The following is a 21498-nucleotide window of genomic DNA, read 5'->3' as shown; positions in this document are numbered from 1 at the left end:
TTTGCGTTCATTTTATTTGTCACACAACTGCTTTCTAATTTGTTGTTCCTTGCATGTCCTTGCCTTTACTATACAGATGAGCCTATGATTTTATAGCACCTTTCATCATTTACTTTAGATAGATAGATAGATAGATAGATAGATAGATAGATAGATAGATAGATAGATAGATAGATAGATAGATAGATAGATAGATAGATAGATAAAAAGGCACTATACAATTAATAGATAGATAGATAGATAGATAGATAGATAGATAGATAGATAGATAGATAGATAGATAGATAGATAGATAGATAGAAAGGCACTATATAATAGATAGATAGATAGATAGATAGATAGATAGATAGATAGATAGATAGATAGATAGATAGATAGATAGATAGATAGATAGATAGATAGATAGATAGATAAAAAGGCACTATACAATTAATAGTTAGATAGATAGATAGATAGATAGATAGATAGATAGATAGATAGATAGATAGATAGATAGATAGATAGATAGATAGATAGAAAGGCACTATATAATAGATAGATAGATAGATAGATAGATAGATAGATAGATAGATAGATAGATAGATAGATAGATAGATAGATAGATAGATAGATAGATAGATAAAAAGGCACTATACAATTAATAGATAGATAGATAGATAGATAGATAGATAGATAGATAGATAGATAGATAGATAGATAGATAGATAGATAGATAGATAGATAGATAGATAGATACTTTATTAAATTCCCATACTCCAGCAGCAGCATACTGATAATAACAATATTAAATTAAAGAGTGATAACAATACAGGTATACAGACAGATAATAACTTTATATAATGCTAACGTTTACCCCCCCTGGGTGGAATTGAAGAGTCGCATAGTGTGGTGGAGGAACGATCTCCTCAGTCTGTCAGTGGAGCAGGACGGTGACAGCAGTCTGTCTCTGAAGTTGCTCTTCTGTCTGGAGATGATCCTGTTCAGTGGATTCTCCATGATTGACAGGAGTCTACTCAGCGCCCGTCGCTCTGCCACGGATGTCAAACTGTCCAGCTCTGTGCCTACAATAGAGCCTGCCTTCCTCACCAGTTTGTCCAGGCGTGAGGCGTCCCTCTTCTTTATGCTGCCTCCCCAGTACACCACCGTGTAGAAGAGGGCGCTCACCACAACCGTCTGATAGAACATCTGCAGCATCTTATTGCAGATGTTGAAGGACGCCAGCCTTCAAAGGAAGTATAACCGGCTCTGTCCTTTCTTGCACAGAGCATCAGTATTGACAGTCCAGTCCAATTTATCATCCAGCTGCACTCCCAGGTATTTATAGGTCTGCACCCTCTGCACACAGTCACCTCTGATGATCACGGGGTCCATGAGGGGCCTGGGCCTCCTAAAATATATATAGCGCCTTTCATGGCCAATGCAAAGCAGCAGCACTTTCCCATGCATTCCCATGCATTTCTTCATCACATGGCTCTTCTCTAAACTCTTCCTCTTTATTTCTCCCCTTTCGTTACTAAACCACTCTGTTATATATAGCACCTTTTATTGTTTACTTTATAGAGCACCTTTCTTAACAAGCACGACGACAGGGGTGAACACTTCCTCCTCTACCTCATCCCTCAGTTGCCTTCTGACATATGTTGTGTCTTTCCCTTCCATCATGAAATGACTCAGCGCGTAATGTCATGCCTTTTGTGGTTTACTTTATAGAGCGCCTTTCTCTTACACACACAAGGGAGTCATCAAATTCTAAAATCTTGGAGAACGCCCCCCCCCCCCCCTTTCTTTATGGTACAATTTCTGTCAAAAACGGTTTCTCTTCTTTTCTTTCCCCTTTTTGGCTTTTTTCATAGCTCCTTTCATTGCTTAATTTTTATTTAGCGCCTTTCACTACCAGCGCTAAGCTGCCACACATCTCATGTCCTATTAAAATTCTTCCGTTCTTTCTTCATCACGCACATATATTTTCCAAACTCCTTTTCTTTATTTCACCTCTTTCCTCGATCAAATCAGCCTTTTTAATATAGCGCCTTTCATTCTTTACAGAGCACCTTTGATTGTTTATATAGCGCCTTTCACTTACAAACACAAAGGAGTCATCAAATTCTAAAATCTTGGAGAACACCCCCCCCCCCTCTTTCTTTATGGTACAAATCTTTCCTTTCCATTCCTCCCCTTTATATCTTTGAGCGCCTTTCATTGTTTACTGTAATATAGCGCCTTTCATGGCAAACACGAAGCTAGCCACGCCTCTACTCACGTCTCTTCTCTTCTTTCTTTATCACACATCTGTTCTCTTTTTCTTTCTTCTTTCCCTTTCATCGCTAAGCCTCTCTGTTCTATATAGCGCCTTTTGTGGTTTATTTTATATAGCGCGCCTTTCACCACAAACACCAGTGACCGTCAAATTCTAAATTCTTGGAGAACGCCTCCCCTACCCCAAACCCCAACTCCCACCCGACCCAGTGTTTCTTTCTTTCTTTCAAAAAGCTTTCCCTTCTTTTCTTCCCCGTTATATATGTGATCAAGTCTATGCTGTTTTTATAGCGCCTTTCATCGTTTACTTTATATAGCGCCTTTTATGGCAAACACAAGACAACCACCCCCCACTCTCTATATTCTTGTCACTCGTGAACACGTGGTCAAAGTGTTTCTCCTTTTATCCGTCAATAAGTGGAGGCGTTACATTTTACGGGTCGTCGTTTCCGTTATATAGCGCTTTCATAGCAAGATCATGGCTGCCACACTCCGCTACGTTCTCTTTATCATACAATTGCTCTGTGAAATGTTTTCATGAATGTCTCCTCTTTTGATTGCCACATCATTCCGTGCTGCTATAGCGCCTTTCATTTTTTACTTTATATAGCGCCTTTCACGGCAAACGCAATGCTGCCGCACTTCCCCATTTCCTTATTTTTGTTTCCCCCTTTTACTTCATCACACAATCAGTCCCAAAAGTATTTCCCTCCGTCTCTCCTCTTTACATCCCTGAATGAGTTTGTTTTATAGAGCGCCTTTCATATACTTGTCACCTTTTAGGTGTTTAGGCGCGCTGTGCCTTCTTCCTGTTATATAGCGCCTTTCACGATGCGCACGCGTACTGCCCACTTCACTGTCCTTCATTGCGTCTGCCACTCAGAGTCACGTAACCTACAGATGTGCCACCCAGACTTGTTGACCTCCTGGCATGGCTCTCGACAGGCACACCCCTAATGGGCAGGGGTTCCGGAGTTGAGTGTGGTGGTCTGCACGTGCCATGTTTACAACGCCAACCTGTTTGTCAGCCCGTGTGCGATGAAATGTGGGCTTTGTGGCTGCGAACCACTGCAACGGCGTCTCGAACGGCTTTTCTGTTTCCGTCATTTGGTGAAAAGGCCGTTAGCAGCACGTCGATCACGAAGCTCCTGAGATTACTCAGGTGGGCAGAGTCCTGCAATGGGTGCCAAACCAGGGTTCAAAAACACACCGAAAGCACCTTGGTCGAGCGACAAAGTGGAACATCGACCACAGAAGAGCCGGACAGTAGGAGTAGGGGGATTCCCCCCACTGGATGATCAGCAGCAGCTGCTGTGGGGAAATCCCTGTGAAGAAAAAAAAAATCGGAGCTGCTAAGAGGTTGGGCCGCTGAGAACAGCAACGCTGGGGAATCAGGGCAGGGAGGAGTCCTCAAGAGCCCCCGTGTCATACGGTAAAGCCGGCGATCGCCGATCAGCTTAAGTTGCCAATGGCGTGCTGTACGAAGAGTTGAAGGCAGCGCCGGGTTCAGCCGCACTCTCGGCCCTCTTATTAGTCACGAAAAGAAAAGCACGCGACATCAGACCAGCCAGGCTCCCTTCTGTTTGTGGAGGTCCAACACTTCCGCCTTCTTTATTTCTCATCGCTGCACCATTGCACTTCCGCGCATTGCTCGCACGCAGAGCCCCCCCCCCCCCCCTTAAGATTTCACACCAAATCAGACCTGTCGGGGCGAGCGACGGACTCGACTGACTGCAGGTGTCAAACGGGGGCGCGCATCAAGTGCACGACTGGCCAGTCGCAGACTTCATGAACTGAGGACTTCGTGGGCAAATTACGAGGCTGACAAGGAGACACCTGAAATTCAAGCGGGTGCGTTTCCTTCGTTGATCAAAGTGGGTCAAAGGCAGATGAAGTGATTTACTCATTATGATACAGAGTCAGTAGGGTGATTTGAACCAACGACCTCAGGGTTTGAAGTCCAAAGTCTTAACCCCTGCACTACACTGACAGCTGTGGGGGACAGACAGATGACTAGATATGTAAGGCACTATATAGATACACAAAAAGGCAGATGTGATGGGCATTATATAGTTAAACAGGTATAAAACACACAATACAGAAGACAGATGTGAAATGAACTAGATAGATCTGAAAGGCACTATATGATGATGATAGATAGATAGATAGATAGATAGATAGATAGATAGATAGATAGATAGATAGATAGATAGATAGATAGATAGATAGATAGATATGAAAGGCACTATATAATAGATAGATAGATAGATAGATAGATAGATAGATAGATAGATAGATAGATAGATAGATAGATAGATATGAAAGGCACTATATAGATAGATAGATAGATAGATAGATAGATAGATAGATAGATAGATAGATAGATAGATAGATAAAAAGGCACTATACAATTAATAGATAGATAGATAGATAGATAGATAGATAGATAGATAGATAGATAGATAGATAGATAGATAGATAGATAAAAAGGCACTATACAATTAATAGATAGATAGATAGATAGATAGATAGATAGATAGATAGATAGATAGATAGATAGATAGATAGATATGAAAGGCACTATATAATAGATAGATAGATAGATAGATAGATAGATAGATAGATAGATAGATAGATAGATAGATAGATAGATAGATAGATAGATAGATATGAAAGGCACTATATAATACATAGATAGATAGATAGATAGATAGATAGATAGATAGATAGATAGATAGATAGATAGATAGATAGATAGATAGATAGATAGATAGATAGATAGATAGAAAGCACTATATTATTGTTAGGCTGACTCCTTTATCCAAGCCAAGGCATACAATTCTTTACATTCTGAATTTGTTTTTCCCATTGGACCACAAGCAGGTGAAGTGACTTCCTCGGGGGCACACAATTTCAATTTCATGTTGACCCCACAGCCTTAAGTTTTGAAGTCCAAAGCCTTGACCACTTCATCACACTGCCTGCCATAGTCGATAGACAGATGGACAGATGTGAAAGGCACTTTATATTAGATGGATGGATGTGAAAGGCACTATATAGTTGGTAGATGTGGAAGGCATGGCATTACAGGGACTACATAGTTAGATGGACATGAACGGCACCACATTGTGATTAGGCGGACCCCTTTAACCAAAGGTAACTTTTTACATTTCAGACACAATTGGCTCCATTTCTTTTGTTTTTTTCCAGTTGGCACTCAGGCAGGTGAAGTGACCCGCTCAGGGTCACACAGTGTCACTAGCAGGATTTGAACCCACAGCCTCGGGGTTTGAAGTCCAGATCTTTAAGTACTGATATGCGAGTCAGTGGCAGCTGCTGTGTGCCTCTGTGAATGCCGTTGTGTAGCCTGACACCCCCATCAGCTCTCTACCTGGTGTTACTTTATCTTAAGTGGCAGAGTTGGCTCTGTGTGTGTGTGAGAGCCGAGTGCCCACCCAGGAGTACAATGCATGGGCTGCAGCAATGAAGAATAAGGAATACTTGCGTTTTGGAGGCTTGTCTGCCTTATGTCTTGTGTTTGTCACACTGGGACCGAATGATAAAATGCTGTGATTGTGACAGAATGTGCCAAACCTGGAAAGCAGTCACATATGGTTGGCACTTTGGAGGTTTGAAAGTGTCCTGGAAAGTCACCATGGTTTGGTGTCATTTATTATTCACTGCAATATTAAGTCATGTAGTCTGACGTCCTTGAGTAATGAGATGAGATGTGGGGACGCGTGGTTCAAAAAGTCAAATCTGATGAATCAGGACATGCTGGGGACTTGAGGTACTCCAATATGAATTCACATCAAGTTAAGCCAGACATTCGTACAGGTTCCGGTGCTTTCATGCATCATGTCATGGGTTGTCAGTATGGGGAGAGCGCGTGATACTTTGGGAAGTTTAAAGCCACTCTAGAAAGTCATCATGGAGTGGTGTCATGTATGTTCTGCTGAAGGTAGCTTTGTAATGTGACATCTTTGGGTGTCGAGATCTGCCAATCCAGTAAGTCTGACATCCTCTCCACCATGTAAGGAAAAATCACATCAAAATGAGAGGGGGTGGGGCTTGATAGCTGAAGAGTGTGGATGGGGTGGGGAAACACAAACAGGGGCGGGGCTTGACAAAGATAAGCCAAACCCAATGACTAAATCTTGCACACTGAAGTTCACCTGGATGGCATTACACTTGGGCACATCTGCCAGTTAATTAATCCCAGTGAAACCAGAAGGTCTCTGGAATGTGGCAGGATAACACAAAAACATAATAGTAATAATAAAACTATGGGGAATGTGCAGGCTCCGTAAACGCTGGAACTTTCTTGGGGACTGAGCTGGAAAGTCGTGTAATTTGACATCCCCTGCTATTAGCAATCATGCAGTATGACATCCACATTTGCCAAGATCAGCAGTGACAGTCAAGAAGTTGAAAGTGCAACAGTGACACAAGTGTACTACCCGCTGGGCCACCCCAAATCTGAGAGTTGCTTTTGACGTAATTGTGCTCACTGTGAAAGGTGCTATATATAATCAGAATTGTGTTGATCGTTTGATTTAATTGAGGGTGGAGGGGTATCTATCATGCCATGAAGGGTGGGGAGGGGGCACAAAATCATAGGAAAGTGTGAGGTGAGCTGGCTAGAGGGGATTCTCACACACAAAAAGAAAAGCAAAAAGACATGAAATGAGCAAAAAGGAAGAGAAGAACCTGCAAATGGAGCCCACCTTGGGGTGCCAGTAGGTGAGAGATGGTGGCGAGTGGGCAAATGATAAGTTACAAAAGGAAATAAAATGTGGAGAGTGGGCATGTAACACCACCATTGGGTGTTGGTGGGGGGGGGGGGGAATCCCCATAAAGCATTTGCAGCAGTAAGAGTTCATTGTATATAATGCCTTTCATCGTGGGGGGCACAACTTTGTTTAACATCTGGTGAAATCGGTCAATGACAGGGCACACAGTGAACCCGAATCCAGTCCAGAGTCTGGAATGCGCCTCTTCATTTGGAACACTCCCTTCTCCTTCATCACTCTTCTCTGGAGTGGTGGGCTCACCTTTAACACGGTCGGTAAACCCCCATGAAGCCCGTCTCCCCCTATTAGCCGACATCTGCACCGTATTTTGGGGCCTCCAACTGAATGCAGAGCATCACCGGTGCTCCACACAGGCGGGTCCATGCAAGCTGAAAACATGTCAGTCCATCAAGCCGCGGCGTGTCCGCTCCTCTCTTCTCTTGTGTCTCACTCTCCTACACCCCGAGGTAAGGCGTGTCCAAGACGTCCTGAAGATTGATGAGCTCCTCTGAGAATCCAAGAGCGATGTGATCCAACCTGCCGGGGAGAGAGAATCCCTGGGGGGCACCGTTTACAGGATTAGTGTCACTGGAGGGAACTGAGGTGCCGTGCTGGGCATTCGGGCAGAAGAACACGAGCGCAGGGAGTGCCACTGAGGAGTGTACTGGAGTGAGAGAGTGCAGTGAGAATGTGAAAGGGAGCAAGTTCAATGTGACCGAAGTAGAGAATAGAGTGAGTTCAAGAGCATGGAGTGAGCTGGCATACACAGACAGAAAAAAAATGACATAGCAGAGTGAGAGAATGGAGTGAGAGGGAGTGAGTACAATATGATATAGGATAGAGTGAGTGCAAGAGCACAGAGTGAGCCGGGACTCATAAAATAAAACCGCAAGACACCATGGTGGGATGAGAGAATGGGGTGAGAGTGAGTGAGCTAAATATGACTGTAATGGAATAGAGTGAGTTCAAGAGTGCAGAGTGAGCTTGGGTCAATGAAGAAAGATATCATGGACTGAAGAGAGTGAGTACAGTATCATAAAATAAGAGAGCAGAGTGAATGCGAGAGATTGGGGTAAGCTGGAATTCATCTAAAAACATAGTGGAGTGATATTCCAGTGGAGTGAGAGGGAGTGAGTTTAATGTGACAGAGTAAGAGAAATAAGTCAAGAGAGCGTGGGGATGAGGGATTCATCTATGAAAAAACAAAAACATAAAATGATGGAATGCAATGGAGTGAGTGATTTCAGCATGACAGAGTCAAGAGAGTGGGGTGAGCTGAAATTCATCAAATAAATAAATAACATAGCATAGTAAAGGTGCAAAGAGAGAGAGAGTGTACTTGAGTGAGAAGGAGAGAACACAATATGATAGGGTGCTAGAGCATGGAGTGAGCTGGGACTCATAAAATACAAAAACAGGATAACATAGTGGGATAAGAGAATCAGGTGAGAGTACAATGGAGTGGCAGGGAGTGAGCACAATGTGATAAACAATAAAGGGAATGCAACAAAGCAGAGTGAGCTGGGACTCCTTAAATAAAAAAGCAAGAGGATGTGGTGGGTTGAGAGAATGGTGTGTGAAGGACAGCCGGGCATGGCCCTGCTGCATCTGCTCCAGGGGAGCCACCATGGGCAGCTCAATACCTCCCCCGGGACGCTGGGTGGCAGCCTCCCTGGCGGACGATGATTCTCCAGCCTGGTGCATGGCTCCATGGGACATGGAGTCCTCCACAGCCTGGTTGGGTGTCTTGGATGGCCGCCAGGGGGAGCTGCATGGACTTGGCAGCCCGGCTGGTCAATTCCTCAGCCCCACCCAGAAATGCAATTGGGCCCAGGTGAGCAAGCACCTGGAATACTTCCGGGTGGGGTATAAAAAGGGCCAGCCACCACCACTCGAGGAGCCAGGGTCGGGAGGAGGAGGACTACGCTTGTGGAGGAGTGGTGGGAGAGAGAAAGAGAAATGTGCTATTGTGGTGTGGAAAAGAGTGCTTTTTGGGACTGTGTATTGCCTGTGGGTCACGGGGAAGACGTGCGCCCACGGGTGAAGAAGAAAATAAAAGTCTTTGTTTTATACGTGTCTCTGTGTCATTCTGCGCCTATATAGCGCCTTTTCTACAGGTGTAAGAGTGAGCTGACTGTGACAGTGAGGGTATAGAGTGAGTACAACAGTGTGGAGTGAGTCTGGATTAATAAAAAACTATAATGGACTGAGAGAGAGTGAGTTCAGTGTGATAAAATAAAAGAACAAAATGAGTGCAAGAGAGCGGGGTGAACTGCAATTCATCTGAAAAATAGTGGAGTGATAGTGTAGTGGAGTGAGAGGGAGTGAGTTCAGTGTGACACAGTATGTGAGGGTGGATGGACCTGGGCTTCACCTATAAAAAACAAAATAAAATAGTGGAGTAATTCTGTAATGGAGTGAGTGGGAGTGAGAGGGAGGTCAATGTGACAGAGTAAGAAAAAGTCAAGAGAGCAAGGTGAGCCGGGATTCATAAAAAAAAGTGGAGTGAGAGAGTAGGGTTAGAGTGCAATTGAGTTCAGTATGTCAGAGTGAGAGCTTAGGTGAGTGCAAGAACATGGGAGAAGCTATGACACATAATTAAACAAGCTGACCGGGTGGAGTGAGAGAATAGAGTGTCTTGGAGTGATACGGAGAGAGTAAGAGGATAGAATGAGTTCAAAAGTGCCAGGTGGGCTGGAATTCTTTAAAATAAAATAAATTTAATTATACGGTGGAGTGAGAGTATATGGCTAGAGTGCAAAAGAGTGGGTTCAGTATAATAGAGTGAGATAATAGATGAATGCAAGAACACTGAGAGAGTTGGGATGAATATAAAAACAAGTTCACATAGTGGAGTGAGACACTGGATAAGAGAGAAACTGAGTAAGAGAGAAAGAACACAATATGACAGAGTGGGAGAATGGAGTGAGTGTAAAAGCACAGGGTGAGCTAGGATACAATATAAAATATACTGAAGTAAAAGACTGGGGAGAGGGTGTCATGCAGTAAGCAGGAGTGAGTTCAATATGACAGAGTGAGGGCAAAAGTGTGAAGTAAGTCAGGATTCCTAAAAAACAGGATTTGCAGACATACAGTGGTGTGAAAAACTATTTGCCCCCTTCCTAATTTCTTATTCTTTTGCATGTTTGTCACACAAAATGTTTCTGATCATCAAACACATTTAACCATTAGTCAAATATAACACAAGTAAACACAAAATGCAGTTTGTAAATGGAGGTTTTTATTATTTAGGGAGAAAAAAAAATCCAAATCTACATGGCCCTGTGTGAAAAAGTAATTGCCCCCTGAACCTAATAACTGGTTGGGCCAACCTTAGCAGAAATAACTGCAATCAAGCGTTTGCGATAACTTGCAATGAGTCTTTTACAGCGCTCTGGAGGAATTTTGGCCCACTCATCTTTGCAAAATTGTTGTAATTCAGCTTTATTTGAGGGTTTTCTAGCATGAACCGCCTTTTTAAGGTCATGCCATAGCATCTCAATTGGATTCAGGTCAGGACTTTGACTAGGCCACTCCAAAGTCTTCATTTTGTTTTTCTTCAGCCATTCAGAGGTGGATTTGCTGGTGTGTTTTGGGTCATTGTCCTGTTGCAGCACCCAAGATCGCTTCAGCTTGAGTTGACGAACAGATGGCCGGACATTCTCCTTCAGGATTTTTTGGTAGACAGTAGAATTCATGGTTCCATCTATCACAGCAAGCCTTCCAGGTCCTGAAGCAGCAAAACAACCCCAGACCATCACACTACCACCACCATATTTTACTGTTGGTATGATGTTCTTTTTCTGAAATGCTGTGTTCCTTTTACGCCAGATGTAACGGGACATTTGCCTTCCAAAAAGTTCAACTTTTGTCTCATCAGTCCACAAGGTATTTTCCAAAAGTCTTGGCAATCATTGAGATGTTTCTTAGCAAAATTGAGACGAGCCCTAATGTTCTTTTTGCTTAACAGTGGTTTGCGTCTTGGACATCTGCCATGCAGGCCGTTTTTGCCCAGTCTCTTTCTTATGGTGGAGTCGTGAACACTGACCTTAATTGAGGCAAGTGAGGCCTGCAGTTCTTTAGACGTTGTCCTGGGGTCTTTTGTGACCTCTCGGATGAGTTGTCTCTGCGCTCTTGGGGTAATTTTGGTCGGCCGGCCACTCCTGGGAAGGTTCACCACTGTTCCATGTTTTTGCCATTTGTGGATAATGGCTCTCACTGTGGTTTGCTGGAGTCCCAAAGCTTTAGAAATGGCTTTATAACCTTTACCAGACTGATAGATCTCAATTACTTCTGTTCTCATTTGTTCTGAATTTCTTTGGATCTTGGCATGATGTCTAGCTTTTGAGGTGCTTTTGGTCTACTTCTCTGTGTCAGGCAGCGCCTATTTAAGTGATTTCTTGATTGAAACAGTGTGGCAGTAATCAGGCCTGGGGGGGCTACGGAAATTGAACTCAGGTGTGATACACCACAGTTAGGTTATTTTTTAAACAAGGGGGCAATTACTTTTTCACACAGGGCCATGTAGGTTTGGATTTTTTTTCTCCCTAAATAATAAAAACCATCATTTAAAAACTGCATTTTGTGTTTGCTTGTGTTATATTTGACTAATGGTTAAATGTGTTTGATGATCAGAAACATTTTGTGTGACAAACATGCAAAAGAATAAGAAATCAGGAAGGGGGCAAATAGTTTTTCACACCACTGTATATGTGTGTGTGTGAGAGAGGGAGAGAGAGAGAGAGAGTGATGTCTTGTTGTGTTGTCATGTCTGCGTCCCCTTGGTTAATGTGTCATCACTCCACCTGGTACAGCACACTTCATGGGGATAACATAAGAACAGGAGTGACCAAGAATCTCAGGTGTAGTGGATGGCACCGTGGATGAAATGAGAGCTTTGGCATTAAGGCAGAGTGAGACAGACAAATAGAGTGGAGTGAAAAAAAAGGAACGTGACAGAGTGAACCAAAATGCGAGTGAGAAGGAAAGGAGAGATACAGTAGGTGTGACAGAGAGCAGGGCATCATGGACTGAAATACAAAAGTGCCATTTTCTGAATGACTGATATGATGGTGTGAACATGTTAGTGTGAGGAAGAAGGACAAAAAAAAGTGTGATGGAGAAGGAGAGCAGAGTAGAAGAGTGAAGTGTAATGGAGTCACAGGGTGTCATGGGGTGAAATGGAAAGTGAAATGCACTGAAAGAACGAGATATGATGGAGTGAAACAGAGGGAGACTGGCACGGTGTGGCAGTGGTGGTACGGTGGCATCACACTACAGACACTGGGGTTCACTCCCTGTGTGGAGTTTGCATGTTCTTACCCACGTCCACGTGTCCACTTTGCCATTGTCATCTTTCCTTCTCAATTCCGTTTTGACACCAACTGGGAGATGATGCGTCACCAGCTGGTGTCTTTTCATGGCCACTGAAACGCTAAACGCTGCTCTGACAGCCCACTCCTGTCCTGGTCATGGAGATCTGGCTCTTGACTGGGGCTCTGCTGAAGAGAGTTATGGCCTGGGCAGCGTTAGATGGCTGCCCTCAACAGACACACTGTCCACTGGAGCATCTGGAACATGCCAGTCACGTTACCAGTCTGCTACTGTATTGGTACGAGAGGGCCCAGTTCTGATCTAAACCTTTATCCAATCTAAATGGCAGCAATACAATATAATACCATTTAATTTTGTGTAGCCCAAAATCACACAAGGAGGGCCACAATGGGCTTTAACAGGCCCTGCCTTTTAACAGCCCCCCAGCCTTGACTCTCTAAGAAGACAAGGAAAAACTCCCAAAAAAAACCCTTGTAGGGAAAATAATGGAAGAAACCTTGGGAAAGGCAGTTCAAAGAGAGACCCCTGTCCAGGTAGGGTGGGCGTGCAGTGGGTGTGAAAAAGAAGGGGGTCAATGCAATATAATACAACACAATACACAGAACAGAACACAAGCCATCCTCAATACAATACAACAGTGCAATAGAAATATTACAAGTACAGAGCAGAATTTAACAGTAGATGATATCCCATAATAGGATTTGGATTTGTTCAGAGAGTCCTGGAGACCTCGGCCATCAAGCTGCCTCCCCCTAATGGCCATTCCACAGCTGAGTCAGCGCTGGGCCAGCCAATCCGATGAAAGGACCCTTCTACCTGACGATTCCTGCGATCCTCCATCAGAGATGGCAGGCAGAACAACTTGGGAGGTGGACAGTGGGCACCAAGTGGCACATTTGAGTACAGAGAAGAGAAACAGAACAGGTGAGGAGGGTTAGTAACAAATTCTAACTGTCATATGACTTATGTTTTAGTGCTAATGCCTGACAACAGAGATGCAGTCTGTACAGTTAATCAGCAGCTCTAGTCAGGGTGTGCTAAACTGAAGTCGTGAGTCTTCAGCCTGAGAGTGAAGGGGCATCTCTTACAGTAGCAAGCAGACCAGTCCACAGTTTAGTTAGCCTCCCACTGCTATTTTAGTAATCCTTGAAGTCATAAGCAGCACTGCATCATCCCACTCTGTTTCTAATGCCAGTCCAAACCTAACTACGCTCCAGTCCTTAATCATAATCTGTCCCTAGTCCCATCCCATAACTATTCATAATTCATCCCTAAATCCAGTCTAGTCCTAACTGTAATCCAGTCCTAATCCCAGTCTAACACTGCTTTTCACTGTATCCAGTTTCTCAGTCCCCATTTTTGACTGGCCATTAGATTATTAGCTAGATTATTCACCACAGGTGTCCAATATCAATCCATTCCTAATCGCCATCCAATCCTAACCTTAATACAGACCACATTTCTGTTCAATTTTAATCTCAATGCTCAAATAATCTTTAATCCTGTTTTTTTTTAATCCTGATCTATTCCTAATACCACTCAATTCTTAAATCTCCCAATTCTAAAGCCCCTCCAGATCTAATCCTAATCCATCTTTAAACTCAGTCTATTCCTGCAATCCTAATCTTAATGCAGCCCTAATCTTCTTCTTTTGGCTGTTCCCGTTAGGGGTCACTACAGCGGATCATCTTCTTCCATATCTTTCTGTCCTCTGCATCTTGTTCTGTTACACCCATCACCTGCATGTCCTCTCTCACCACATCTATAAACCTTTGAAGATTCAATTCTAAAAACAATCCATCTCTAACTCCATTCTATTACTAATCCCTATCTCATATTAATATCTTCAATCCTGGTCTAATCCCAATCCAATATGGATCCAAATCCAGTCCTTATTGCAATGCAGATGTCATTTTAATTAAATTCTAATTCCAAATCAATCCTAATTCCATTACATCACTAACCAGAATTTATTTCAAATCTATCTTAACATCAACCTATCTGTCTCTAATTATTATTCATTCCTAATTCCAAACCAGTCCTACTTAATCACAGTGCAGTCCTAATTCTAATCACAGTCCATCTCCAATCCCATTCCATTACTAAACCCAATACATCATTAATACGGGTCTAATACCAGTCCAAACCAGATCCCAACCCTGTGCTGATCTCAATCCAATTTCCATTCCAATTAATTTCTAATCATGATTGATCCACCAATCCACTCCCATTACCAATCTATACCCAGCCCTAAATCCAGACTAGTCCTAATCCCTAATCCAGATGTATTCTGAATCCATACCTCACTCCAGTTCCTAAAGATGATCTCAATTCTTACTTTTAATTTAACCTCTCGTTTAGAGAGATGGTTCACCACAGCTCCCCTATCGCAATCTGTCCTTCACACCAGTTAATTCCTAAATTTAGTCCTTCCCTATAACCAATTTATTCTACTCCTAATCCCACTCCAGTCCTTAACTCATCCTAGTCCTAAAGTTGATTCAATTCTAATCACAATCCATCCCTAATCCAATTTTATTACTAATCTCAATCATATATTTAATCCAGGTCTAATACCAACCCAATGCCAATCCAAATCCAATCATTTTCTCAATTCATGCATAATCTTGAGAAAATTCTAATCCCAAATCATTCCTGTTTCCATTCAATTACTAACCTGTGATTTATTCTTAATCCCAACCTAACCTTAATCTCAATCCATCACTAATTGTAATGCAAGGGATTATTTAATTCTAATCAGTTTCCAATACCAATCCACTGCAAATTTCAATCCACTCCTAATTTCAGATTCTAATTCCAATCTAATCTCATTCCATACCAAACCCCATATATCTTTAACGCAAGTCGAATAACAATCCATTCCAGATCCAAACCCAGTCTTAATCTCAATCCCTTCTTTCTTCCTATTCATTTCTAGCACGATTCATTCCAGATCCCACCTCATTACTAAATTCACTCCTGTTCTAATCCCTAAAGCAGATCTAATCCGAATCCAAATGTGAGCCAGGATTTCCCAGCATTCAGTTTTTCAGTTTAACGTTAGACTTTATTTAAAACTGAATATCTCCTTTAGAGAGATGGTTCACCACAGATCTCCATTCCTAATACAAATTGAATCCTAAAGCCAGTCAAATCCTAATATAAATTCAGGAATTAAATTGACTAAATTCTAAACACAATCCAATCCATTACTAATCCCAGTATAACTTTTATTCATATCTAATCCTAATTGAATTTGGATCCAAATCCAGCACTAATCTCAATCCAATCCTAATTCCAATTGTTTTCTGATAATTATTCATCCACAATCCCATTCCACCTCCAAAGCAGCCCTCGACGATCCAATCCAGTTTGAATTCCTAATCCAGTTTAAAAGACAGCAGGGCATCACTGAGCCCCAAAACCCCAAACACACCACACCCAAACAGACCCTGGTACAAAAGAAATGGCTTTATTTTACTTAAGTACCTTTTCACAGTCCTTTCAAGAATTCTCAAGTACACGCTCCTCCTTTACCTCCTCCAGGTGAGCTTTGCCTTCTGTCCTCCCAACTCTGACTCACCGGAGGAGGCTGGACGGTTGGCTTTTACGTTGGACTTGGAAGCACTTCTGGGTCAGAAGGAAGCCTCCTGAAACAGTGAGTCCTTCTCCCTGCAGTGCCCTCTGGAGGCACCCAAGCAACCCAACAGGGTTTTCCCTCAGGACTACAACTCCCATGAATCCCTGCAGGTGGCCATACTGGAGCGCTCACATCAATCAATCATACTGGGGGAAGAAACTGCTCGTGATACACCGGTCACCCCATACTGTCCACTAATCTTTCCCTTTGAACAGGACATCGAATCAGCCCCATCCTGGTCAGGTTATTCCTCCTTCCATGCTGTCCTTCCATTATGGCTTCCCGGCCAGGCAAGGGTCCAGCACAGCACTTACACCACATATCATCTGAATCCATACCTGGCCCAGGGTTTCCCTTAATTCAGTTTCTCAATTTAATGTCAGTCCCTATTTTTAATTGACCATCCCATTTTAGAGAGTTGGATCACCACAGCTCTTCAAGTGCAATCCATCACTAATGCCAATCAATTTCTAATCCTAGTATTAAATTATCACACTCCAAGAGCCAGGCCTTTAATGACCTCTTGAGTGTTGACCTCATTACCTCAGCAGTGACATTCAGGTCTCTGGCGACTCTTCCTATGAAGTCAGTAGACGAATTGGGAGAGCATAGGCGGTCATGAGGTCACTTTAAAGGGGTGTGTGGAGCTCCTGATATCTGCAAAAGGACAAAGGTCCAAGTCTTTAGAGTCCTGGTGCTCCCTGTTTTCGAGACATGGACGCTCTCCAGTGACCTGAGATGAAGACTGGACTCCTTCATGTGTGTCTCTTCAGAGAATCCTTGGGTACCACTGGTGTGACTTTGTGTTGTTCATGGAGTCCTGAATGAGGCACATGACCTGCATTGTGAGGGAGCATCAGTTACAGCAATATGGCCATGTGGTGCGATTACCCGAGAGGGATCCGGTTTACTGTTGAGGACCCGAGTGGCTGGACCAGGACAAGGGGATGCCCACGTGACACTAGATAGAGGGTCATTTCTGTTGGGTGGAACTGGACAGCATGTCTGTCTGGGGGGTTGCCAGGTGTTTTATCATGTGATGGGTGCAACAACGCGCTGTGCCAATGCAGGCTCCCCAACCTGACCTCTCTAATCCCATTTCATCCTTAATCCCAATATATCTGCAATCCAAATCTAATCCAAATCCAATCTGGATCCAAACCCAGCACAAATCTCAATCCAGTCTTCATTTTATTTATTTTTTTATTGCAATTCTTCCCCAATCCCTGATGTTGATTAAATTATAACAATCCCTCTCTAATCCCATTTCATCCTTAATCCCAATATATCTTTAATCCAAATCTAATCCCAATCCATTTTGGATCCAAACCCCATACAAACCTCAATTCACTCTTTATTTTTTTAATTGCAATTCTTCCCCAATCCCATTTCATCCCAATGCAGTCCAAGCTGAATCCCTTAATCCAGATCCAATCTATTTCTTTTTTTTTAATTTGATGTCAGTCCTTATTTCTAATTGATCCTCTCCTTTATTCTCCTTCTATTATAAATTGTCTGTAGCTTCTTTATACTTCAGGCTCTTTCCTCCTCTGTTGTGCCCGTTCACTGCTCAGGGCTCAATCTATTACTGAACCACTAAACCCCATTCATGGCAGCAGGGGGCACAGCCTATCCTAGCAACATCGGGCTCAAGTCAGGATGAGGTGCCAGTCTATCACAGGGCATCTTTGCCAATGAGCTTGATGCATCTGTCTTTGTGAAGTGAGGGAAAAACAGGAGCAGCAAGCAGGCAGTAAAAAACATAAATCACCAAAAAACAAATTGCCAGCAGCTACCCGAGAATTCTCACCATCTTTAAGTAAATAGTTTTGACAATATTTGTACCAACTGACCCATTCATGCTTCCAGTTTCTGAATGGGCTTCTATCAATAAACGGTCAGGGGGCCACCAGGCAGTTGGAGTCTATCCCTCTAATCATAGGACGCAAGGCAAGAACTTCACCTTTCACAGGGTGAGCACACACACACACACACACACACACACACACACACACACACACACACACACACACACACACACACACTGGGGCCAATTTAGCAATCCACCTCCTGTCCCGGATAAGCAGGCTTGCAAGATGGATGGATGGATGGTCAGGGTGGTCAAGTGCCAATCCCGTCAGCACAGCATACTCACTCACACGAGACCACCACACCTTAACAGATTTTTTCTAGTTCGCACTAACCACTTTGTTGATTTCTGCAGTGAAGGGAAATAAAACACAATGGGGGTCACTTCTGTCACAAGCAAAATAATAGAAACGAGAGCGTCCCATTCATTGTCACACTCCATTAAGCACGTCAGCTGGTATCTAATTAAGAAACGGGCCGGAAGGAAAACCCACAGGCACGGCGGTCCTCCAGGACTACAACTGGACGGCCGTGCCAGAGTGGACGGAGCTTTCAGCGTCACATCACAGTGAGTCACACTTTAATAGCACCCTGCAGTTAGTCATTCGGAAACAATTTGAGAAAAACACAAGAAAGTGTCCTGGAGTGCCGGAGTCGTTTAATTAAATGAAACAATGTGCTGCACAGAGTCTCACATAATTCACTTTCATTTGTATTCATTTTTCATTTCATCTGCATAATAAAATCAGGGAGAGTGGCCTACGAGTAAAGGATCTGCTCATCGAACAAGCGGTAGACGCGGACAAACAAAAAGGACGCGGAAGGCGACCAAAGTATTTATTTGTTTTCGTGTTTTTCTCCAGATATTTGAAATTCTCGGACTATGGCTTCATTTTTTTTAATGTTTTTCTCCTGGGCTACGCGCGTCGATGACTTCTGGATGGGGAAGAGGAGCGCCAAGTGGGGAACGACCCCGTTTGATGAGATGATGACACTCAAGGCCATGCAGGATATCGCAGCTTCTGCTCCGGTGTGTCCACAGCCACGGAACTCAAACACCCGGCGGGGCTCGTCCGGCCTGCCTCTCTCTCTCTTTCTCTCTCTCTCTCTCTCTCTCACACACACACACACACACACACACACACATTCGATAAACCCCACCCCCATCCCTCGCAGGAGAGCGAAGAAAAGACCGCGTGCCTCAGAACTGCGAGCATCAATCTCCATTAGTGTCTCCGACTGTCCACTCACTGAGTTAATGGAGAGAAAGGACATCGCTCAAAGTGACCTGCCACGAGCGCGCTACAGGGGTGTCAGAAGGGGGGAAAAGTCAAGGGCACCGCTGCGAGGATAGGCGGTGCGCGAGGGGCGGGGCAGAAAATTAGGATCCCCCAGAGCAAAGAAACAACGTGAAGAGTCAAAGAGTTCAGACATCAACAGCTTACAGACATGTGGATAGATAGATAGATAGATAGATAGATAGATAGATAGATAGATAGATAGATAGATAGATAGATAGATAGATAGATAGATAGAAAAGGCACTATATAGTCGATAGATAGATAGATAGATAGATAGATAGATAGATAGATAGATAGATAGATAGATAGATAGATAGATAGATAGATAGATAGATGAAAGGCACTATATAATAGATAGATAGATAGATAGATAGATAGATAGATAGATAGATAGATAGATAGATAGATAGATAGATAGATAGATAGATAGATAGATAGATGAAAGGCACTATATAATAGATAGATAGATAGATAGATAGATAGATAGATAGATAGATAGATAGATAGATAGATAGATAGATAGATAGATAAGGCAATGTATAATAGATAGATAGATAGATAGATAGATAGATAGATAGATAGATAGATAGATAGATAGATAGATAGATAGATAGATAGATAGATAGATAGATGAAAGGCACTATATAATAGATAGATAGATAGATAGATAGATAGATAGATAGATAGATAGATAGATAGATAGATAGATAGATAGATAGATAGATAGATGAAAGGCACTATATAATAGATAGATAGATAGATAGATAGATAGATAGATAGATAGATAGATAGATAGATAGATAGATAGATAGATAGATAGATAGATAGATAGATGAAAGGCACTATATAATAGATAGATAGATAGATAGATAGATAGATAGATAGATAGATAGATAGATAGATAGATAGATAGATAGATAGATAGATAAGGCACTGTATAATAGATAGATAGATAGATAGATAGATAGATAGATAGATAGATAGATAGATAGATAGATAGATAGATAGATAGATAGATAGATAGATAGATAGATAGATATGTAAGGCACTATATGATTAGAACAGGTCATCCAACTGAGGCTAAGTGTGTCCATCCTGGCCAGTAGTTGAATGAAAAAACAATGTTTGGGTTGCTGCTGGAGGAGGTGTTGGTGAGGCCAGCAGGGGGCGCCTACCCTGTGGTCTGAATGTGAATCCCAATGCCCCACTGCAGTGACAGGGACACTGTGCTATAAATATGGCATCGTCCTTCAGCTGATACATAAAACTAAGGTCCTGACTCACTTTGGTCATTGAAGATCTCTGGCCATCCTTCATAAAGAGCAGGGTGTATCCCGAAGTCCTGGCAAAATTGCCCACCACAATCTAATCATTCTGACCCCCTAATCATCCCCTGTCTCTAACTGGCTTTCTCTGTCACCCCCTCACCATCTAACGGTTGATGGCTGATGGGCGCAGTGATGCCAAATGGCTGACGTGACATGATCCAGGTGGGTGCTGCACATTAGCGGTGGTTGAAGTGCCCCCCCCCCCCACTCACTGTGTAATGCACTTTAAGTACTTTGAAAGGCGCTATATAAATGTAATGGATTATTATTATTATTATTATTATTTGAATAATCAACCAGGATTTTCACCTGACTGTAAATCTCAAGTGGCACATCATAATGCCCTCTTAATCCTGCAGGTGTCATCTCTTCATTCTTCCTTCTTTGTCCCTTTAATGTTCTTGTAGGTGGTCTCTAGCGGTTGGCGCTGCTGCCACCCCACAGCTCTTCATCTGAAGTTCACCTTCAGGCTGGGACGCCCCTTTGTGTTTCTAGGCTCTTCTCTGGACTTATAGATTGTGGTCACCCTGACCCCGACATGAATATACTGACTCTTTACTGACACTGGGATTGGTTCTTCCCGCATGGAATTTAAAATCAGTAAACAGAGAAGAGATGACATGAATGGATGTCACTGTACTCCACTCTTTATTGGAGATATGCCAACCCGTCTTACAGTTGGCTTAACGTGAACACCTGCCATCTTCTCAAGTCCACATGAGTTATGAGGGACTGACTGTCTCAGAGTAGGAGCTGGGAGGAGGAGCCTGAATGAACATTCCAATGGTGCCAGGCCAAGCCTGGTGTGGCAAGATGGCCAGTTTGCATTTCTTGTTGGCTGGTCCCTGCTATGGCAACTTGTGAAGAACATTTCAGGAGGTGATGTTTCACGCTGCCCTGACTAACTGACTGTGTAAAAGGGGTGGAGGGCTTTTCAGTATCCCACCCAGGCTATGATCATGCCCACCTTCTCCACT

Source organism: Erpetoichthys calabaricus, chromosome 3 (genome assembly GCF_900747795.2).
Source record: "Erpetoichthys calabaricus chromosome 3, fErpCal1.3, whole genome shotgun sequence".
NCBI classification, from domain to species: domain Eukaryota; kingdom Metazoa; phylum Chordata; class Cladistia; order Polypteriformes; family Polypteridae; genus Erpetoichthys; species Erpetoichthys calabaricus.
This window is presented reverse-complemented; position numbering follows the sequence as displayed.